The sequence below is a fragment of the Grampus griseus genome, assembly GCF_964374135.1.
Source record: "Grampus griseus genome assembly, chromosome: 1".
Lineage (NCBI taxonomy): Eukaryota > Metazoa > Chordata > Mammalia > Artiodactyla > Delphinidae > Grampus > Grampus griseus.
In genome coordinates, this window is record NC_139017.1 from 134,080,229 (window position 1) to 134,104,634 (window position 24,406).

Here is a 24,406-nt window from a genome sequence, read left to right on the forward strand (position 1 = left end):
TTATTTCTCTTTACTCATCCCCCAAACTCCCATTGAGGTGCCTAGGTATAACTAGCTAATTTGGGGGCATGAGGATTCTGTGAGATAATGCTGGTAAAATTCTTGGCAGTCAGTGTAGTTGTCTCAGTGGAATACCTGGGCAGGTATTATTAGGCCCATTTTACCTGTTCAAAGCAGTGAAGCGACTTACCTGAGATCTCACAACCAAGATGAAGATCTGGCTTCAAATCCTGACCAGTTGGACTCTAAAGTCTGTGTATTTTTCACCACTGGGCAGGTGAGTGCTGGGCCGGGTGTCAGAACCTCAGTTAAACAGGCTGGAGTCGGGAATGGTTTCAGGGGGCGAAGACCATACTAGTTTGAGAAGCTGAGGCAGCTGTCTGATCCTCTCCCCCATAGTGGCCTTGCCCAGGCAACAAACTGCAGATCTCGTGCTTATCAGGGACCAAATCTAATTCCCACCGATATTTGTTCAATAGCTCAGACATGCTAAGGTTAACTGTCTTATAAATGATGAGGTAGATTAACAGAGTTAGGCCTGAGGCATCAATAATGAAGACTCTGCATCCAATAAGAGGACACAAGGTTGAGGGCAGTGAAAACACAGGAGTGGTGGCAGGAAAGGAAACCATCTCATTCTTTCAGGAGAAGGACCAGGATGAAAGAGGTCAAGGGGCTAGGCAGGGGGAATTCCAGGCAGAAGGGATGACCGAGCAAAAGAAGATAGGCTCTTGGGAATGACCTCATCCATTCTTATTGCTTCGTGGAGACGGAAGCTTAGTTCACTGTTGGATTGATGACTTGGAGGTGTCTGTGGGGCATCCACTGGAGGTGTCCAGCAAGTAGCTGAGTACATGTGTTACCACTCCCCTGGAAGGGCATGGGGAATAGCCGTACAGCTGTGGTATTTAATCATGTATAAGTTGAGTGGTAGCTAAATCCATGGGGTCAGTGACAGCGTATAACATGAGGAAAGAAAAGAAAACTGGTGGGGATGGAATACCAGCATCTAGTGCACAGGAAAGGATGATCCAGTCATAGAGACTGAGACAGAAAAGTTAAAAACAGTAGAAGAAAAAGTTCTACCAGAGCTCAGGGAAGACTGGAATCCTGAAGCAGGAGGATGCAGCTATTGCCAGATGTGGGGAAGGAAAACAGGGAGAAAGCAGAGGACAAACCAACCAACCCTGACTACTCTCTCCTTCTGCCCACCAGTCTCCCATTGGATGAACCCAATCTAAGTCAACCAGCCAGGGGTCCCACGTGATGCAATCCACAGGATCAGGCTCTCAAATATACTAGTGCTTGTGGTCATCTGTTATTTCCTATATTCTGGAGATGAGAGTTTCAAGAAGGTAGGCGTGCTCATAAAACAGTGTTGAATGACACTGAGGATCCTTCACTGGAAGTCTTCGATGATTTTGGAGCAACAGGTTTCAGTGGCATAATTGGAGCCCAAGCTAGATTGCTAGGTGGGGGGAAAGTGGACACTGAGAAATTAGATTATTTTTCAAGAAGTTTGAGAAAGGAGTGAGTGAGCTAGGGCATGCAGAGAATAGACCCTGTTCAGTTTTCACAATGTGTCTAATTTCTCTTGGATATCAGAGTAACCTAATGAGCGTACCAGGCTAGGCTTTCCTTTTTTTCTCCACCTACATTCACTATATTGGTGACTCACCCATTCTTATGGCATTAAATGCCATCTCTATTGGGGATGAATCCTGAATTTATATCTTCCACTCAGGTCTCTCTCCTAAGCTCCAGATTCATAACTGTCCCAAACTCAACAAGTCAAAATAAAACTTAATATTGCCTCCTCCTCAGTCTGTTCCACTTACTGTTTCCTCCACCTCAATGCACGGCATCTTCATTTTTTCTCTTGTTCTCTTTCAAAACCATGGAGTCATCCATGTTTATTTATTTATTAATATTTTTAAAACATCTTTATTGGATTATAATTGCTTTACAACGGTGTGTTAGTTTCTGCTTCATAACAAAGTGAATCAGCTATACGTACACATACATCCCCATATCTCCTCCTTCTTGCATCTCCCTCCCACCCTCCCTATCCCACCCCTCTAGGTGGTCACAAAGCACCGAGCTGATCTCCCTGTGCTATGCGGCTGCTTCCCACTAGCTATCTGTTTTACATTTGGTGGTGTATATCGTCCATATTCTTTAAAAATCTTACTTTCGTATCCCATTTTCAATACCTCAGGAAATCCCGTCAGCTCTACCTTCCATATCCAGAGTGCTGCTACTTGCCACCTTCTCCACTTCTGTCACCCTCATCCAAGCCATCTTCCATGCTGCCCTTGCTTGGGTCATTCAAGCTTCTCCTGCACTAGTTCTGCCTTTCCTTGCCCCCTTGCAGTCTGTTCTCGACCCAGCAGCAAGAGCAATCCTTCAGAAATGCAAGTCAGATTGTGCTTCTCCTCTGCTCACATCCCCACGATGGACCCCATTTCATTCAAGCAAAGCCAAAGTCCTTCAGTGGCTTATGTGGTCTGTCCCCCCCAGCCTTTCCTCTGACATCACCTCTTATGAGTCTCGCCCACACTCACTCCACTCAACTTCAAAGACCTCCTTGCTGTTCAAACACTCTAGGAAGCTCCCACCTTGGGGCTTTTGCATCGCTCTCCCTTCTGCCTGGAATGTTCTTTCACCAGGGATTCAGTTGGTTAATGCCCTCACTTCCTTGAAATTCCTTCTCAAATGTTACCTTCCAAGTGAGTACCCTGCCACCCTCTTTAAAATCACAATCTATCCACACATTCCCTTGCCACACAGCTGACCTGTGTTAAGCTCCACACTTTTTACTCCCAAGGCTGTTTGTTAAGAGGCTTGGTTGAGACCACCCATGTGAAGTACACACCAAATGGGCAATCCTGCACCTTCCCGAGAGAAGCCCTCCAATCTGGCTGGCACCCTGGGTGGGAATGAAAAAGCTGGGGTTGGTGGGGCGGTGTGGGAGACCCGTCTTGGCCGCTCAAACTCTGCTTTCAAACATAGCCCACAACCTCATTGTCCGCACGCAGGAGCACAGTCACCTCAGGGTACCAGTCAGCTTGCAAAGAGGAGCATCTGTGAGGCAGACAGGATGCTGACACAGACAGGATGCTGACGCAGAGCTGGCAGCCAGCAGGAGGGGCCAGCCCTGCTTTCCTGATGTCATCAGCAGGAAGGAAGCTGGGACCACAGAGCAGGAACCCCAGCCGTGGAGCCCCAAAGAAACCCATTTCATCCAGCCTCTCCTCCCACGGGACGGGGAGGGTGGTGGCAACTCACAGAAAGTGTCCAGCCTCCTCCAACCACCCAGGAAAACACTCCTGTTACGGGGGCAAAGTGTCAGTTTAACAAACATTCCTGCCAGGCGCTGGATGGGGGAGGCTGATGTTCCTCTGCCTTTAGGGAGCTCTTGGTTGCGGCAGTGAGAGCAGGCAAGTAAACGCTTTCAATTTTGTGTTATTAGTAAGCGCTGTGATCAGGTAAGCACAGGCATTAGGAAACACACATAGGACAGTTCCAGACTTGGAGGGATGGCTGGTGGGGGAGGTGACCTCTAAACTGAGTCTTAACTCATTCATTCATTCTTTCATTCAGTCATTCATTCATTCAGCCAGCACTTGTTGAGGATCAGCTGTGTGCAAAGAGGCCCGCTCTCAGGTAGGGAGGGTGCAGTCATGAATCAATAAAAAGTTTCCTCTGGGGCTTCCCTGGTGGCGTAGTGGTTGAGAGTCCGCCTGCCGATGCAGGGGACACGGGTTTGTGCCCTGGTCCGGAAGGATCCCACATGCTGCAGAGCGGCTGGGCCCGTGAGCCATGGCCGCTGAGCCTGCGCTTCCGGAGCCTGTGCTCCACAAGGGGAGAGGCCACAACAGTGAGAGGCCCGCGTACCGCAAAAAAAAAAAAAAAAAAAGTTTCCTCTGATTTCCAGGAACTTAGAGTCTAGAAGAGATGATAGATATAACAAGTAAACTAAAAGAGATGAGAGATATAACAAGTAAACTAAAGAATAAATGTAGAATTCTTTGTTGCTGTTGTTGTTAAAGACCATGAAGAAAAATAGAAACTTTAGATGGAGTGTTTATGGGAGGCTCTCTGTCATTTCCAAGGAAGGGGAGTTCAAAGCAAGAGCTGTAGGCTGCTGATGAAGCAGGGAGTGGGGAGGAGGAGCCCGTTGCATCAGAGGCCCTGAGGCCAGAAGCACCAGAGAATTGGAGGGTAAGTAGAGGGCAGCCTGGAGGAGGCATCTTGGCATGGCAGGGTTCTGAGTGTGGAGTGCAGGCCCCTCCAAGTCTGTCCCAAACTCACCCGCCCGCAGCCTCCAATGACTTGATGCTCGAGCCCCAGTAGACTTCAGACCACTCCTTAGGCCATTGGCTCGTAGTCCCACGTGTCAAATCCCCCATGTCCCTCAGGGCCTGGCTCAAACATCACTCCCTCCATGGCTCCTCACTAGAGCCTGCAGACCGGGATGGTCACGCTCACCTCTGAGTTCCCAGCCTGGACCTGTAGCCCATCTGTCCACCTGTCTGTCTCCCCAGCCAGGCTGTCAGGTCTTGACAACTGGGGCTGTGCAGCCTCTGTGTGTAGAGCCCATGGCTTAGACCAGGTAGGTCTAAGTGTACACATATAAATGTGTACACAGAAGGGAGGAAAACAGGAAGGGAAGAAGGGAGAAAGGAGCTAGCTTTTATTTATTTATTTTTAAATTTTTATTTCTTTTTTTATTGACGTATAGTTGATTTACAATGTTGTATTAGTTGATTTACAATGTTGTATTAGTTTCAATGTTGTATCAGCAAAGTGATTCAGATATATATATGTATACGTATGTATATGTATGTATATACACACACAAAAAATATTGAGTATAGTTTCCTGTCCTATACAGTAGGTCCTTGTTGTTTATTTTATATACAGTAGTGTGTAGAGGAGCTAGCTTTTAAAAAGCAGCATAGATTCTTAACCCTCACAAAGGATATATTCAGAAACCCTTGTAAATCCAGATGCTATTTGCAAATGTCAATCCAGAATATATTACTTTGGCCACAAAACTTTTCCTTCCTAAGAGCCGTTGCTTCCCTAGTCTTCATTACTTTTTCTTCCCTTCCATTACCAGCATTAGCTCCTGGTTTTTCTTTTCAGAAATCTGATTCACAGAGAAACCAGGTTTTGCACATTTTTAGCATTCAGTTCATGAGCATTACCTTGTAAACCTCTGAGGTATGCATGCTGGGGTTCCCAAACCCACTTACTCACAAAGCAAATAGCTCTCAAAAACCAAATTAATGATGCTGCAAAATGACAAATTACTATGTGTCATAGACCTCAGGGATCCCCAGAGAACAGTGCACGCGGAGGATGTGAAAGCCGGAATGCTAATGGCTACCTCGCTCATCTGCAAGGAAGAGGAGACCTCTGGGAAAGACTTGGCAACCGGTTCTCCTCTCCAGATGCAGCTCGTTCTCACTCGCACTGGGCCACAGGTTTAGCTAAGTACTCAGTTACTAAGGAAACCCAAGTTGTCAGTCCTGAGCCATATGGGAATAATGATGATTTATTTAGGAAAAGCAAGGTTTGTCACTTTAAGCTTACTGCTACAAAATTGCTTTTTGATTACCTCCCTCCTTATTGCATTGTCTTGTCACAATAAACTACAGAAACAAGCGGTAAGGTTAATAATCATGGGCTCTGTTCTTGTCACTCTCAAGGCTCAGCAAGGTCACGGCTGCAGGCTGAGTGTGGCAGGCAGGCTTCTTCTGCAAAGCCTCCTCTGGAGAAGAGGACTTCGCGGACGGGACAGGGCAGGCCAGGCTCTCGCCAGGCAGCTTTTACTCCTGACTCCCCTGGAGCCAGAGAGTTCCTAAAATCCAGCCCTCCCAGTTGGAGTTCAATCCATCCTTCAAAACCCATTCCAAATGTCATCCCCTCTCTGGTTGAAATCATCCGGTCCTTTCTTTGCCCATTCAAAGCTCACAGTTGGTACCCTCGGTTAAGACAGCTTATTGAGTAACTACTAAGTGCCATGCCCAGTGCTAGACTTTTCATGTGGCTTACCTCCTTTTGTACTCACAGCCGCCTACAAGGTGGTCCTTACCATACTTAGTTCTGCTTTGCCTTTCCTGTTGGCGCCATTCTCTCAGACTGGCTTCTCCATGATTTTCTGGCCGCCCACATCTCTAGCTCACAATCTCTATAAAAAGGGAGGAAAGAGTCTCCTTTGCCCTGGTTAAAAAATCCTGGTGAAGAATTCAGATTGGTTTTCCCTGATTCAAGGACCTACCTTTTCATGAATTGATTGAGCCAGGTCAGCAGAATCTCAGACAAAGATGTCAGCTTCCATTCAGATCAATTATTTAGAACAATATCTGAAAACAGAAGGGGCTGCTATTCCCATCAGGAAGGGGCTCCGGGATACAAAATGATAAACGGTCATTACAGAGCCATATGCTTCATTATCTACTAGATATTTGACTAAAAACACCTCCCAAACTATTCACCACTCACGCTCTGCCTCACTGAATGACATCGTCATCTTCACGTGCTCCTCAAACCAAGAGGTTTAGGACTTGCTAATGCCCCTTTCTCCCTCGTGTTTAAGATTAGACTGGTCACCAAGTCCTATTGTTCTATTTCTAAAAATGTTTCTTTTTTAAAATTTTTATTGGACTATAGTTGATATACAATGTTGTGTTAGTTTCAGGTGTACAGCAAAGTGAATCAGTTATACATATACACATATCCACTCTTTTTTAGATTCTTTTCCCATAAAGGCCATTACAAAGTATTGAGTAGAGTTCCTTGTGCTATACAGTAGGTCCTCATTAGTTATCTATTTTATATATAGTAGTGTGTATATGTCAACCCCAATCTCCCAATTTATCCCCCCCCCTTACTCTCTGGTAACCATAAGTTTGTTTTCTACATCTGTGTCTCTACTTCTGTTTTGTAAATAAGTTCATTTGTACCCTTTTTTAGATTCCACCTACAGGTGATATCATGCAATATTTGTCTTTCTCTGTTTGACTTCACTCAGTATGACAATCTCTAGGTCCATCCATGTTGCTGCAAATGGCATTATTTTGTTCTTTCTTATGGCTGAGTAATATTCCATTATATATATGTACACATCCTTTTTATCCATTCCTCTGTCGATGGACATTCAGGTTGCTTCCATGTCCTGACAATTATAAATAGTGCTGCAATGAATATAGGGGTGCATGTATCTTTTCGAATTATATATTTTCTCCGGGTATATGCCCAGGAGTGGGATTGCTGGGTCATATGGTAGTTCTATTTTTAGTTTTTTAAGGAACATTCATACTGCTCTCCATAGTGGCTACCTCAATTTATATTCCCACCAACAATGTAGGAGGGTTTCCTCTAAAATGTTTCTTGATCGCCTTCCTCTCTCCTTCATCCCACTGCTACTATCTTAGTTTTGAATCCCCAGTCTTTCATCTCAAGACAATTGCCACACCTCCTAACTGGCCTCCTGTCTATAGTCTCGCTCCCCATAACAGTCGGGGTCCAACTAGAAAATAGAAACTACTCTATATTTTTCCCCTAGGTTATTTAAACAGAGGCAAGGTGATTCAGGGAATAAATCCAGTGGTAAAGATGGCGTGTTTGCCTTAGACCATCCTTTTTCCAATTTTTCTAGAGGATCTCACTCTGTGGAGAGGAGACTAGGCAGGATGCAGGCACAACAGAGCACAAAGAACCCCAGTAACAGGTGTGGTTATTCCACTTTGGACTCTGCAGCGTCCTTTTAACTTCCTTCCATAGGCCTGGTGAAATCTCCATGTTGGACTATGATGGGTTAACAGCAGTGCTCATTAAGCCTTCCTGGGGTTTGTTCAATAATGATGCACAAGGAGCATGTCATTGGGCTGCTATGCATAGATCCTGCATGGTGTCAAGAAAGAAGAATCTATTCACCTCAAAAGGGAGACTCATAGGCCCCTTCCGTTGAGACTGACAATACTGATGGTGTAGGAGAAGACAGCAAAAGCAGAAACTAAAGACCCAGAATCCTGAGTCTGGGAGACAGGGAGTAGCTACCTGTACAGCATGCAACAGCCAAACCCCAAAGAGCTCAACAGGTAACAGATCCTGTATCTTAGGGCCGTACTTGGAGTGAGGCCATAAGCAAAGCCTAGTCACAGGGAGGGGTGTGGAGGGAGGAATGGGTTAGGCAGCCTTCATCGACTTTACAACGGTTCTCGTGCTTGGTCTTCACAGCAGCCTGAGAGGAAAGTATCGTAGGACTCACGTATTTTTGTTGTTCTTGTTGTTAGTTTCTGCTTTATAACAAAGTGAATCAGTTATACATATACATATGTTCCCATATCTCTTCCCTCTTGCGTCTCCCTCCCTCCCACCCTCCCTATCCCACCCCTCCAGGCGGTCACAAAGCACCGAGCTGATATCCCTGTGCTATGCGGCTGCTTCCCACTAGCTATCTACCTTACATTTGGTAGTGTATATATGTCCATGCCTCTCTCTCACTTTGTCACAGCTCACCCTTACCCCTCCCCATATCCTTAAGTCCATTCTCCAGTAGGTCTGTGTCTTTATTCCTGTCTTACCCCTAGGTTCTTCATGACATTTTTTTTAAATTCCATATATATGTGTTAGCATACCGTATTTGTCTTTCTCTTTCTGACTTACTTCACTCTGTATGACAGACTCTAGGTCTGTCCACCTCATTACAAATAGCTCAATTTCGTTTCTTTTTATGGCTGAGTAATATCCCATTGTATATATGTGCCACATCTTCTTTATCCATTCATCCGATGATGGACACTTAGGTTGTTTCTATCTCCGGGCTATTGTAAATAGAGCTGCAATGAACATTTTGGTACATGACTCTTTTTGAATTATGGTTTTCTCAGGGTATATGCCCAGTAGTGGGATTGCTGGGTCATATGGCAGTTCTATTTGTAGTTTTTTAAGGAACCTCCATACTGTTCTCCATAGTGACTGTATCAATTTACATTTCCACCAACAGTGCAAGAGTGTTCCCTTTCCTCCACACCCTCTCCAGCATTTATTGTTTCTAGATTTTTTGAGGACGGCCATTCTGACTGGTGTGAGATGATATCTCATTGTAGTTTTGATTTGCATTTCTCTAATGATTAATGAAGTTGAGCATTCTTTCATGTGTTTGTTGGCAGTCTGTATATCTTCTCTGGAGAAACGTCTGTTTAGGTCTTCTGCCCATTTTTGGATTGGGCTTTTTGCTTTTTTGTTATTGTGCTGCATGAGCTGCTTATAAATTTTGGAGATTAATCTTTTGTCTGTTGCTTCATTTGAAAATATTTTCTCCCATTCTGAGGGTTGTCTTTTGGTCTTGTTTATGGTTTCCTTTGCTGTGCAAAAGCTTTGAAGTTTCATTAGGTCCCATTTGTTTATTTTTGTTTTTATTTCCATTTCTCTAGGAGGTGGGTCAAAAAGGATCTTGCTGTGATTTATGTCATAGAGTGTTCTGCCTATGTTTTCCTCTAAGAGTTTGATAGTTTCTGGCCTTACATTTAGGTCTTTAATCCATTTTGAGCTTATTTTTCTGTATGGTGTTAGGGAGTGATCTAATCTCATACTTTTACATGTACCTGTCCAGTTTTCCCAGAACCACTTATTGAAGAGGCTGTCCTTTCTCCACTGTATATTCCTGCCTCCTTTATCAAAGATAAGGTGACCATATGTGCGTGGGTTTATCTCTGGGCTTTCTATCCTGTTCCATTGATCTATATTTCTGTTTTTGTGCCAGTACCATACTGTCCTGATTACTGTAGTTTTGTAGTATAGTCTGAAGTCACGGGGCCTGATTCCTCCGGCTCCGTTTTTCGTTCTCAAGATTGCTTTGGCTATTCGGGGTCTTTTGTGTTTCCATACAAATTGTGAAATTTTTTGTTCTAGTTCTGCGAAAAATACCAGTGGTAGTTTGATAGGGATTGCATTGAATCTGTAGATTGCTTTGGGTAGTAGAGTCATTTTCACAATGTTGATTCTTCCAATCCAAGAACATGGTATATCTCTCCATCTATTTGTAGCATCTTTAATTTCTTTCATCAGTGTCTTATAATTTTCTGCATACAGGTCTTTGGTCTCCTTAGGTAGGTTTATTCCTAGATATTTTATTCTTTTTGTTGCAATGGTAAATGTGAGTGTTTTCTTGATTTCACTTTCAGATTTTTCATCATTAGTGTATAGGAATGCCAGAGATTTCTGTGCATTAATTTTGTATCCTGCTCTTTACCAAATTCATTGATTAGCTCTAGTAGTTTTCTGGTAGCGTCTTTGGGATTCTCTATGTAGAGTATCATGTCATCTGCAAACAGTGACAGCTTTACTTTTTCTTTTCTGATTTGGATTCCTTTTATTTCCTTTTCTTCTCTGATTGCTGTGGCTAAAACTTCCAAAACTATGTTGAATAAGAGTGGTGAGAGTGGGCAACCTTGGCTTGCTCCTGATCTTAGTGGAAATGCTTTCAGTTTTTCACCATTGAGGGTGATGTTGGCTGTGGGTTTGTCATATATGGCCTTTATTATGTTGAGGAAAGTTCCCTCTATGCCTACTTTCTACAGGGTTTTTATCATAAATGGGTGTTGAATTTTGTTGAAAGCTTTCTCTGCATCGATTTAGATGATCATATGGTTTTTCTCCTTCAATTTGTTAATATGGTGTATCACATTGATTGTTTTTAGTATATTGAAGAATCCGTGCATTCCTGGAATAAACCCCACTTGATCATGATGTATGATCCTTTTAATGTGCTGTTGGATTCTGTTTGCTAGTATTTTGTTGAGGATTTTTGTATCTATGTTCATCAGTGATATTGGCCTGTAGTTTTCTTTCTTTGGGACATCCTTGTCTGGTTCTGGTATCAGGGTGATGGTGGCCTCGTAGAATGAGTTTGGGAGTTTTCCTCCCTCTGCTCTATTTTGGAAGAGTTTGAGAAGGATAGGTGTTAGCTCTTCTCTAAATGTTTGATAGAATTCGCCTGTGAAGCCATCTGATCCTGGGTTTTTGTTTGTTGGAAGATTTTTAATCACAGTTTCAATTTCAGTGCTTGTGATTGGTCTGTTCATATTTTCTATTTCTTCCTGATTCAGTCTTGGCATGTTGTACATTTCTAAGAATTTGTCCATTTCTTCCAGGTTGTCCATTTTATTGGCATAGAGTTGCTTGTAGTAATCTCTCATGATCTTTTGTATTTCTGCAGTGAAAGTTGTCACTTCTCCTTTTTCATTTCTAATTCTATTGATTTGTGTCTTCTCCCTTTCTTTCTTGATGAGTCTGGCTAATGGTTTATCAATTTTGTTTATCTTCTCAAAGAACCAGCTCTTAGTTTTATTGATCTTTACTATCGTTTCCTTCATTTCTTTTTCATTTATTTCTGATCTGATTTGTATGATTTCTTTCCTTCTGCTAACTTTGGGGTTTTCTTTGTTCTTCTTTCTCTAATTGCTTTAGGTACAAGGTGAGGTTGTTTATTTGAGATGTTTCCTGTTTCTTAAGGTAGGATTGTATTGCTATAAACTTCCTTCTTATAACTGCTTTTGCTGCATCCCATAGGTTTTGGGTCATCGTGTCTGCATTTTCATTTGTTTCTAGGTATTTTTTGATTTCCTCTTTGATTTCTACAGTGATCACTTCGTTATTAAGTAGTGTATTGTTTAGCCTCCATGTGTTTGTATTTTTTACAGATCTTTTCCTGTAATTGGTATCTAGTCTCATAGCACTGTGGTCAGAAAAGATACTTGATACAATTTCGATTTTCTTAAATTTACCAAGGCTTGATTTGTGACCCAAGATAGGATCTATCCTGGAGAATGTTCCATGAGCACTTGAAAAAAATGTGTATTCTGTTGTTTTTGGATGGAATGTCCTATAAATATCAATTAAGTCCATCTTGTTTAATGTATCATTTAAAGCTTGTGTTTCCTTATTTATTTTCATTTTGGATGATCTGTCCATTGGTGAAAGTGGGGTGTTAAAGTCCCCTACTATGAATGTGTTACTGTCGATTTCCCCTTTTATGGCTGTTAGTATTTGCCTTATGTATTGAGGTGTTCCTATGTTGGGTGCGTAAATATTTACAATTGTTATATCTTCTTCTTGGATCTATCCCTTGATCATTATGTAGTGTCCTTCTTTGTCTCTTCTAATAGTCTTTATTTTAAAGTCTATTTTGTCTGATATGAGAATTGCTACTCCAGCTTTCTTTTGGTTTCCATTTGCAAGAAATATCTTTTTCCATCCCATTACTTTCAGTCTGTATGTGTCTCTAGGTCTGAAGTGGGTCTCTTGTAGACAGCAAATATATGGGTCTTGTTTTTGTATCCATTCACCCAATCTGTGTCTTTTTGTGGGAGCATTTAGTCCATTTACATTTAAGGTAATTATCGATATGTATGTTCCTATTTCCACTTTCTTAATTGTTTTGGGTTCGTTATTGTAGGTCTTTTCCTGCTCTTGTGTTTCTTGCCTAGAGAAGTTCCTTTAGTATTTGTTGTAAAGCTGGTTTGGTGGTGCTGAACTCTCTCAGCTTTTGCTTGTCTGTAAAGGTTTTAATTTCTCCATCAAATCTGAATGAGATCCTTGCTGGGTAGAGTAATCTTGGTTGTAGGTTCTTCTCCTTCACCACTTTAAATATGTCCTGCCAGTCCCTTCTGGCTTGCAGAGTTTCTGGGGAAAGATCAGCTGTTAACCTTATGGGGATTCCCTTGTGTGTTATTTCTTGTTTTTCCCTTGCTGCTTTTAATATGTTTTCTTTGTATTTAATTTTTGACAGTTTGAGTAATATGTGTCTTGGTGTATTTCTCCTTGGATTTATCCTGTTTGGGACTCTCTGTGCTTCCGGGACTTGATTAACTATTTCCTTTCCCATATTAGGCAAGTTTTCAACTATAATCTCTTCAAATATTTTCTCAGTCCCTTTTCTTTTCCCTTCTTCTTCAGGAACCCCTATAATGCGAATGTTGGTGCATTTAATGTTGTCCCAGAGGTCTCTGAGACTGTCCTCAGTTCTTTTCATTCTTTTTTCTTTATTCTGCTCTGCAGTAGTTATTTCCACTATTTTATCTTCCAGGTCACTTATCTGTTCTTCTGCCTCAGTTATTCTGCTATTGATCCCTTCTAGAGTATTTTTAATTTCATTTATTGTGTTGTTCATCATTGCTTCTTTCCTCTTTAGTTCTTGTAGGTCCTTGTTAAATGTTTCTTGCATTTTCTCTATTCTATTTCCAAGATTTTGGATCACCTTTACTCTCAGTATTCTGAATTCTTTTTCACGTAGACTGCCTATTTCCTCTTCATTTGCTAGGTCTGGTGGGTTTTTATCTTGCTCCTTCATCTGCTGTGTGTTTTTCTGTCTTCTCATTTTGCTTATCTTACTGTGTTTGGGGTCTCCTTTTTGCAGGCTGCAGGTTCGTAATTCCCGTTGTTTTTGGTGTCCGTCCCCAGTGGCTATGGTTGGTTCAGTGGGTTGTGTAGGCTTCCTGGTGGAGGGGACTAGTGCCTGTGTTCTGGTGGATGAGGCTGGATTTTGTCTTTCTGGTGGGCAGGTCCACGTCTGGTGGTGTGTTTTGGGGTGTCTGTGGACTTGTTATGATTTTAGGCAGCCTCTCTGCTAATGGGTGGGGTTGTTTTCCTGTCTTGCTAGTTGTTTGGCAAAGGATGTCCAGCACTGTAGCTTGCTGGTCATTGAGTGAAGCTGGGTGCTGGTGTTGAGATGGAAATCTCTGGGAGATTTTCACTGTTTGATATTATGCGGAGCTGGGAAGTCTCTTGTGACCAGTGTCCTGAAGTTGGCTCTCCCACGTCAGAGGCACAGCACTGACTCCTGGCTGCAGCACCAAGAGCCTTTCATCCCCACGGCTCAAAATAAAAGGGAGAAAAAGTAGAAAGAAAGATTAGTAGAAGTAGAAAGAAAGAAAGAAGGAGGGAGGGAGGGAGGGAGGGAAGAAGGTAGGAAGGAAGGAGGGAAGGAAGGATAAAAAGAAAGAAAGAAGATAAAGTAAGATAAAATATAATAAAGTTATTAAAATAAGAAATAATTATTAAGAAAAAAAAAGAAAAAAGTTAAAAAAAAAAGAAACGGATGGATAGAACCCTAGAACAAATGGTGGAAGCAAAGCTATACAGACAAAATCTCACACAGAAGCATACACATACACACTCACAAAAAGAGGAAAAGGGGAAAAAATCATAAGTCTTGCTCTCGAAGTCCACCTCCTTAATTTGGGATGGTTCGTTGTCTATTCAGGCATTCCACAGATGCAGGGTACATCAAGTTGATTGTGGAGCTTTAATCCGCTGCTTCTGAGGCTGCTGGGAGAGATTTCCCTTTCTCTTTGTTCTCACAGCTTCCGGGGCTCAGCTTTGGATTTGGCCCCGCCTCTGCGTGTAGGTCATCGGAGGGCGTCTGTTCTTCGCTCAGACAGGACGGGGTTAAAGGAACCGCTGATTCGGGGGCTCTGGCTCCCTCAGGCTGGGGAGAGGGAGGGGCACGGAGTGCGGGGCGAGCCTGCGGCGGCAGAGGCCGGCGAGACGTTGCACCAGCCTGAGGCGCACCGTGCGTTCTCCTGGGGGAGTTGTCCCTGGATCCCGGGACCCTGGTAGTGGTGGGCTGCACAGGCTCCCGGGAGGGGAGGGGTGGATAGTGACCTGTGCTCGCACACAGGCTTCTTGGTGGCGGCAGCAGCAGCCTTAGCGTCTCCCGCCCGTCTCTGGGGTGCGCGCTTTTAGCCGCATCTCCCGCCCGTCTCTGGGGTGCGCGCTTTTAGCCGCGGCTCGCGCCCGTCTCTGGAGCTCCTTTAAGCAGCGCTCTTAATCTCCTCTCCTCGCGCACCAGGAAACAAAGAGGGAAGAAAAAGTCTCTTGCCTTTTCGGCAGGTCCAGACTTTTCCCCGGACTCCCTCCTGGCTAGCCGTGGCGCACTAACCCCTTGCAGGCTGTGTTCACGCCGCCAACCCCAGTCCTCTCCCTGCGCTCTGACCGAAGCCCGAGCCTCAGCTCCCAGCCCCGCCCGACCCGGCGGGTGAGCAGACATCTCAAGCTGGTGAGTGCCGGTCGGCCCTGATCCTCTGTGCGGGAATCTCTCCGCTTTGCCCCCAGCAACCCTGTTGCTATGTACTCGTCCGTCGCTCCGAAGCTCCCCCCTCCACCACCCGCAGGCTCCGCCCACGAAGGGGCTTCCTAGTGTGTGGAAACTTTTCCTCCTTCACAGCTGCCTCCCACTGGTGCGGGTCCCGTCCCTATCCTTTTGTCTCTGTTTATTCTTTTTTCTTTTGCCCTACCCAGGTGCGTGGGGGGTTTCTTGCCATTTGGGAGGTCTGAGGTCTTCTGCCAGCGTTCAGTAGGTGTTCTGTAGGAGTTGTTCCACGTGTAGATGTATTTCTGGTGTATCTGTGGGGAGGAAGGTGATCTCCACGTCTTACTCTTCTGCCATCTTCCCGGAAGCCCTCTTCGACCCACGTTTTTTTAAAGATGGAAAACTGAGTGTTTTGTGTAGCTCTGTAACTTGCCTGGGGTCAGTGGCTACCAAGTGGCAGAGGGACATTTAAGCCCAGGTCATCCTTGACCACTTCCTTATTGAGGAGGTTGTGGAGACTGATACTGGTGCCCATTTTATCTCCTGATATACACGGGCATACAATTCTCTCTTCAGGCTGGGGGTTTATTATTATTATTTTTTCATCCTTGTGTCATCTTTCAAAAGTTCTGGATTATAAAACCCCTTTTAGGAATTGTTCTACAATCATTTCCTGGACTAAGTAGATCCTACTTTCCTATTAAAGACAAAATTGTGCTCAGAGCATCAAAACCTGACAAGCACCTTTCCCTTCCCCAGAATGTGGCTTGTATCTCTGTCTTATCATACAGTGTTTTCAAACTAAACAAACAACAATTTATTGAGCTTATTTACTATGTGCAAAGCACTGTTCTAAATTCTTTGTACAGTTTATTCATTTAATCCTTATAATAACCTTAAGAGATAGATATTACTATTATAATCAGTATTTTCAGAGGGGGAAATAGAGGCACAGAATGGGCGAATTGTTAGCCCAACATCACGGACCCTAGAGCTTGGATTTGGAGTCTGATCATTTGTTTGCAGAGTTCAGTGTTTAATCGTTCTGCCTGTTATTGTTTGATTTCTGGATTGGGGGACAAGGGAGAGAATGAAAGAGGGCAGGGAACCATCATGCACTGGTGTTGGGCTGCACCCTGCAGGCCTGCAAGCCTTGTCGTCGCCCAGCCTTGAGACTGAAGAAAGAGCCCAGAGACATAGAGAGAGACATCAGTGGTTTATTGGACAGGACATCTTAGTCAAAAGGTCCTAGAGCGACACCCTACCATTGATGGCAGGTGGCAAGCAGGACATGGCAGCGGGCTTTGCTACTTGGGGGAGGAGGATACCATTTATAGGGGGAATTGACATCAGGTGGGCTCACCAGTTACCAGGGACTAATTAAGCCCTGTAATTAAGAGAATTGGGTAGTCATGTGAGTGAAGCAGGGACTGGTTAAGCAGGGGATTACAGAGAACGAGAGAACACCCAACTTGAATGGCCTGACTGTACAGCTGGGCACTGACTGGGGGCCAGCACTCTGCACAGGATGCATGTGTGTCATCTCACTTTATTCTTCTAACCATGTGTTTCCTGCACATTCTAACTCCTAAGGGAAGCCAAGGCATCCTCCCCACCTTTTACTTCTCTGCTAGGAGCGAAGAACTCTGATATAGCCCAAGCACACGGTAGAGCTCCTTTTGGAAGGAGTGGGGAGTTTAGTGGGAGGAGTGAAAGGAATATCAATGAATTAAGTTTTGAAAAAAGGGGAAATGATCTGTCTTAGATAGACTTTCCTTGCAGCCTGTATTAGTCAGGAGCCCTGCAGGAAATACTCTTTCGAAGAGAATTTAGTAATAGAATCAAGTAGAATGGGGCAGGGCTAAATGAGCCAGCAGGTGATGTTGATGTAGTCAGAAACTAGGAACAGTGGAAAGTCATTCTTTCCCCTAGGCCTTAAGGTGAAAGAGAAGAAGGTGTTCCCGGAGCCCAGGAAGTAGTCACCTGGCAGGAGCCATAGCCACAGAGGGATGTAGACACTGCCAGAACTTCAGTGCTGATAGGTGGAGGAAGCAGGGAAGAAATACCTCCTCTCTCTCCTCTTGACTTGGGTTTTCTGCCAGTACGTCCCACTGGGCAAACTCAACTGGAAACTTAAAGGTAAGGAGCTCTGGAGATGTTAGCCTTGCGGGTCAGCCTCTCGGCAGAAGAAAGGCAGAGAGTGGATCTGGGAGGGTGCGACTGGCACAGGAGGATAGCTAGCGCAGGGCTGGGGCCATAAGATGAGCCTAAGCTGACCTCCAGTTGGGAGATTCCCTTTGCTCTCCCCCTTCCGTGGAGCATAAACAGGATCACAAAAGGAGAAACGGACATTGTGCTTAGGGCGTCAACTCTGTGCTTTAGGGTGAAGTGCTCTCTCTCTTTCGGGATTGGATTTGGCAAGGTTCTTCCTGCTGTGGAAATGGTCAGATTTAAGATTGGGACATGGTTAAGGAAAAGGCCCAAGGAGTAGTTATTTGCCTAAATTCTTGTCTGGTTCTTAAGCTGGAGGAGCAAAAGAGATTTTTTCAGAAATTGTATGGACAACCAGAGAGGGCTCTGGAGCTGAAATCCTGGCTAGTAGTAGACAGGATGTTTTCCTAGAAGGTTGTTTATTCACCTTGGAACAGCACAGTGGAGGCATGACGGATATGGTAAATTAGAACTCAGTATCCATTCTTACCCTCCTTGTAGTGCACTTTTCTGTACTGCAGCATTTTGAAAGGTCATTTTCAAGACTCCTTTCCTAGACTCCCCTGCAGTTGGGGTTCTAGTTGTCATTGGAGTTCGGCCAATCAGATCGGCTTGTGTGAGATTTAGAAGTGAGGGAGGCCTTCCTTCTGCTACTTCTGCTGGAAACTGGCAGAGTCTTGGTTTTTTTTTTCTGCAGTTGCAGGAACAGAGGTTTCTCTGTCCATGAACCAGCTTCATGGGGGTTGAGATGCAGGGTGTCTGTGGCAGTGCAGCTGAGGGGATTGCAACAGGCACCATAGTCATAGCCTCCTAATCACGGTGGTTTCCTGATCACAGTGGCTTCCTCACTATGGCCATGAAGATGGATTTGTTGCTGGGTGGCCTCTGATGGTACGAGAAGCAGCAGCTCTCTTGCGACCTATGGCATGGCTTTGGGAGTTTCTTCTTGAAAATTCAACCTTGAGCTTGTCTTCAACAGTCAATAACCCTCTCAGACATTTAATCCCTATAATCAACCCCATTTCTGCCTCAACTAGCTAGGGTGGATATTCTCCTCTGAAGCTGAACCTTAAACAAAAGAGTAATAATAATACTATCATTAAGTGCTCACTGTATGCTGAGTGTTCCAAGCAAAACACCTTCCATGAATTATTTTCTTCATTCAATTCTCATGACAGTCCTATTAGGTGTGATATTAATCTTTGTTTTATAGGTGAGAAAGCTGAGTTCTATGGTGATCCAGTTACTTGCTCCACGTCACCAGGCTTTACGTGGTGAGAATGCAATACAGTCTTCTTCTAGCTCCTGGGCTATTGAATCTTTGTTCCATGAGGCAGGTAAGCTGAAGAATCTGGGATTCCAGATCTCAGGCATCGTCTCCTGTTTTAAGATGTAATTAATACAACCCAAAGAGGAAACGGAGGCCTAGAGACAGGGTGTATTTGGCCCAAGGTCATGTGGATAGGAAGTGGCCAAGCTGGGATTCAAATACGTCTCCTTGACTTGAAAATCTATGCTATTGTCCACTTCAGAGTCTGTTCCTGTTGCCCCATGTCAGCCCTGCAAGCCCAAGAAGACAGCTCTCATATCTCAGTGACTCTTCTCTGCAAATTAAATGTGCTGAGTACTTTCAGGTGCACCTCTGTGGGCTCTCTCTCCACCTGGATCACCCTCCCCCAGTTTGCGGATGTCCCTCTTCAAGTCTGTCACCTAGGACAGATCACAGAGCTCCCTGTGTGGTGTGACAAGCACAGCAAAGCCCCCAGCATGCAGGCTCTTAATCTCGGTCAGACTCTTGAAGTGGACAGGAGCAAATCTCTCTCCTGCTGCCATCTTCCCGCAAAAGCCTTCCCAGTGGGACCCGTTCCCTTTGCCTTTGAGGAAGACGTGACATATATATTTCCACACAAATTAAGAGCTTTTCTTTGGCCAGGCCATTCCAAGCAGGAGGTTGGGTTTGGTCTCCTGTCTGTTCCAGAACTGGAGTGGACTTCTGAGGAGTTACTTATGGGCAGAATGCTAATTACTTAACTACAAATATGTAAATACTTTGAGAATAAATTCATCACAATATATTAGGCATCACACTGTAATTAAGCTCAATTAGGTGTTATTAGCGGTATTAATGTCATGTTGCTCTTGCCTGTTCCTAATGAATATATTAACCCAGCCTTGTTGCCACCATCCATGTGGCTGCATTATGATGACGACGATAATAGACACATAATTAGAGCATTATTGCTTTGCTTGCAAATTGTGGAGAGAAATGCCATTGTCTTTGGAATCTGAATGACTGTCCTGACTGGATGTGTTAGATGTGGCCTGGGGATTGTGTGGTCTGGAAATAAGCATTAGCAGTTTTGTCATCTTAGTTCGTAGCTCTCGAAAGAGAGAGCCTTCTGGTTTTCGTTCATGGATTAGGGTAAATCAACAGAAACAGAGTGTGGAGCGGGGAACCACCAGAAAGGTGTTTGGTATAGCATGGCAGTGAGTTTGTCATTCCAAATCGTAGCAGAGGAGAGGAGCCGTGTCTGGACGTGAAACAGGAGGGGGCGTGATGGTGAGGCAAGATATAAGTCTGCAAGGAGGTTAGGGTTCAAGGAGGGGGGGGAAGAAAATAGTCCTCAGCTCCATCTATCCTTACAATAACTCTGTGAGGTAGGAACCAGTCCCTCAAAGATGCAGAGTAGGCAACATCTCAAAGACATTAGAGCTGCCCAAGGTCACACAGTAATATGTGGCAGAGCCAGAATTTGAAATCAGTTTGTGCATAAAAAGTTCAAGGTAGGGCACTCTAAAAACTTAGGACCAAGCGGACTTACATTGTGCCAGTCCTTGAATTTATTTATTTATTCACCAGACTCTCAGCAGATACCTTTTGTGAGCCCTTTGCTCTGAGCTGGGTGATTTTAGCAGGCGCTACAAACAGACCCATCCAAGGTGCTTATGATCTGCCTCTAGAAGCACATGAGAGAAAGATCAGCTGGGCCAATGCACAACAAAGAATGATACAGTTAAATCTTTTACTCCCAATTCAGGGCTGGGTTGGGAGCATGTTGATGTTATATATCCAAGTTTTGAGTATTGGTGGTATGGTCGGATATTAATTCTGATTTGGAGCAAACTGATGGAACCAGAGAGATGGCCGTGGCTAGAGAGAGAAAGAACTTAGCAGGAGAAGGAAACATGACCAACTGTGAAATTCCCTGGACAAACAATTCCTTGAATGTTAAAAGTGGAAGATGTCTTAGAGGTAGGATCATCCACTGGCTTCCTTTTACTAGTGAAATGACTCACCTGGGTTACCAGTCAGTTCAGATAGTAAAAAAAAAATCTCAAGGAATAGGAGAAGCTAGAAGCCAAATGGGATGGAGAGGCAACCTAGGGACTGTCAAAAGCAGATAGCTGTGACTTTCCTGAGGGCTAAAGGGCCAATAGGAGGAGGTGGAGTTATCGGAGGTCCAGAGCCAGGCCCATCTTGTAGGAGCTAGAACCTTAGGACTCTGGGAAACTTAGAACTCTTGCAACGCAGAAAGATCTGGAGCTATTGGGATACACGGCAGTTGCAAGATACAGCACCTGAGGCAGAGCAAGAGAAGAAGAAATGCCCTGGCTTTTCCCCTTCTCCTGTCCTCCAGCCTCCTGCTTCATTGAGAGCATCTCAGTGGCTACACCTGCTGGGAAGCCAGTAGTTAAAGAAGCCTGGAAAATATCGTTCCTGACACAATGAAAGAAGCAGGGGAAGGGCTGGGGAAGGGATCAGAAGGAAAAGGGCAGGACTTGGACTAGAATTCAGGTCTGACTTCAATACAGTATGTTTCACATTGAGATGCCAGTGTGGTTTATTTATCACATGTGGTTCTCATTGAGAAGTAAGAGGGAAATAATGGTGGTGAAAATGATCTTAGAGATATTTGGATATTTCTCATAATATTTTATGAGAAAGTTTACCAAGAATTTTCTCATAAAATATTTCATTGAATCCTCATGAACCTTGTGAGAGACAATATCAGTCCCATTTTATAGATGAGGAAATTAGAAGCTAAAGGGGCCAAGGAGAGTCTTACAGTTTCACACCTGGTACAGTTTCAGACCAGAATTTGACCCCAGATGTATTTTACTCCAAAACCAAGGAGCTCATGGAAAGGAAGAAGGAGATGCCGAAATCCAGGGGTCTCTGAATTTGCATAAGCATAGGGCTGGAAGCAGAGCTAGCAAAAACAAATGCTCGCTGCCATTCTGCCAAAGGAAGTGCATGGCTGACGAACTCTTGTCATTTACGTAGGGCCACTAGGGCGCTCTTAACTCACCCTCACCTCTGTCTCCACAATACACTGCAGTGTGCAAAAGATGTTCATGAAGAATTAAATTTCAGTTTTCCAACTACCCTTAGAGATCAGGTGGTTGGGGACAAATGGTAGAACAGAATCGTAGAAAGATGAAGTGACTTAACTTGGAGCTCATCACTGACCATCCCATCATGCAACTTAGACTTCAGCTAAACTTACTTCTACTCTCCAAACAAATAACATCTCTGGCTTTGCATTTGCTGCTCTCTTCCTCTGCCTAGAATAATCTTCTCCCTCAAAGAACTTTCCCTGGTTGAATTAGTTGGTTCCTCCTCTAGCTCCTGTAACGATTTGTTCTTGACTCTGTTGTATTGCTGTGTAGGTATTTGCTCACTTATCGATCTGTAGTAGACTCTAGGAGACTGTGAACTCCTTGATGACAATGACTAGGTCTTAATCATTTCTCTAGATTTTGCTGAATAAATGAATGAACGGGTGCATGCATAACTGAGAGTCCAACCCAGTTCTGCTGGATCCTTCTTGCCACCGGTCTGTCTTTCAAAGCAGCAGTTTTGCAAGCAGATGAGGAAGCTGTTCACCAAGGAGTGTAGCTGGGGCTGCTAGTATGGCTTTTTATAAATTTCTAAACCATCTTTTCTTTCCCTTTTAACAGGAGAGATTGTGCCAGGAATTAAGTTCTCTTCCTGAGACTAGTTTTGCCGAATTAGCAATTCCTAATCAATTAGATGAAAGGGTTTTCTCTAAACATGCCAGGTCTTAATATTTTTTATTTTGCAGCAAAGCTATGAGAGAGGATAAGAGAGCAAGGATGTGGCCGAGGGTCTCAGGCACACGTGAGAGTGTGGTAGAATTGCAGTGCCATGGCAGGGGATGGGAGTGGGATGGGAGGATGACCTGCAGTCAAAACTGAGTCTTCCCTTTCCAATAGGGCACAGGCCCCCCTAGTTTCTCCAGGGGCGTCCAGCCCCAAGAAGAGCAAGAGCAAGAGTTGAAGCAATTGTGACAGGTTCACAGTGGGAGGGAATCCAGCATGTACACTCTTCTCCCATTTTCTAGTTGAGGAAATGGAGGCTTAAAGAGACAGAGTGACGACTCAGTGTCAGAGCAGAGACTCACCCGCTGCTTATTATAGCTCTTAAGCATTTACCTGTACCCAGGCCACTGCGATGAGTAACATATGTGACTCTTGCCTGCCCAGGATCCATTTTCTTTTCTCTAGTACCCTGATTCTCCTTTGGAGCACTGATTCTTCTCTACTAAATAGTGTCTTCGTGGGTCTGTCAATCAAAGTGCCTTCCCATCCTCCTACCCTTCCTAGCCAAGGGGCTGGCAAATGAGTCAGACTTAGGCAATTAGATTCTCTCTTCCTGGAATTTGGAGTATTGTGACATGGAGGTTGAAAATAGAGAACTGCATCCAGGAGGCAGGGACCACCTCTGCCTCCCTGCTCCCTAGGTCCTGCCCTGCATCTTTACCCAGGCCTGCTGCTTCAGCTTTTCCTTGGAGCCATGAGATTCTCATCCTTCTCTATTTGGTTAAGATAACCAGAGCTGATTTTTACTGGCTGGGCCCAAAGGATCCTAAATGGTCCACTTTCCCATCCAGGACGTGTAAGAACAGCCAGAAGACAGGGAGAGGAAGGAAGATAACCGCTCCCATGTGTGTGGCCCTTTTAACCCCTCCCATGTGTGTGGCCCTTGACTAACGCTGTCCAGTAGACCTATCAAGTGAGACAATAGGAAAGTAAACATTTCCCAGTGGCCACATCAAAAAAAAAAAAGAAAAGAAAAAAGCATAAAAGATGAAATTCATTTAAAAAATAAATTTCAACTCAATATATCCAAAAGATCATTTCAATATGTAACCAGCTAAAAGTTATTGAGATACTTTACTTTTTTATACGAAATATTTGAAATCCTGTATGTATTTCACACTTTTACATTTCAATTTGGTTGCTAAATTTTCATCAGAAACACTTGTTTCATCAGAAACACTTGATCTGTATTAAGATTTCACAAAATAGACTGTTGAAAAAGTAGGTTCACATACCCCAATTGGGAATAAATACCTGGACATTTTCTAGTAACTGAATTGAATATTAGTTTTTAATTTAACTGAAGTTAAAGATTCAATGTCTCAGTCACACCAGCCACATTTTAAGTGCTCACAGCCACCTGTAGTTAGTGGCTACTCTATTGGACAGTGTAGCCCTTTACAGTTACTACCCCTTTATCACAACATGTCTCGTTAAAGCCTCCCAGCTGAGAGGGAAGAATTATGACTTACTAATACTATCATCATAAGTAGCATTATCATACCCATTCTCCGGATGGGAAGATGGAGGTTCAGAGAGATTACATAAATTGCTTAGGTCAACAGAGCTGGGAAGCACTAGGTTCAGAGCCTGAAATGTGTGACTCGCTATGTCAGGCCAGGGTCTCTGGGGTCATCCACACAGGGGTGGCCTTGGATCAGAGTACAGCTGAGACTCTAACACCAATATGCTGTATCACCTGGGACACACTGCTTGTCTCCTCTGAGACGCCATTTACCTGTCTTGTAAAATAAGATGGTGGGACTGCACCCTCACCGAGACTCCTGGCTACATTAGTATTCTGCATCTCTCTGAGGGCACATGGGTGGGAAACAGGATGTAATAGAAGCTGCTGTTTATTGAGGTTTACCCCATGCCACACACAGTTATAAGCACTTTACTTGAATGCCTCATTTGGTCCTCTCAATAGTGCTATAACGAGGGGTCTAATTATATCCCTGTTTA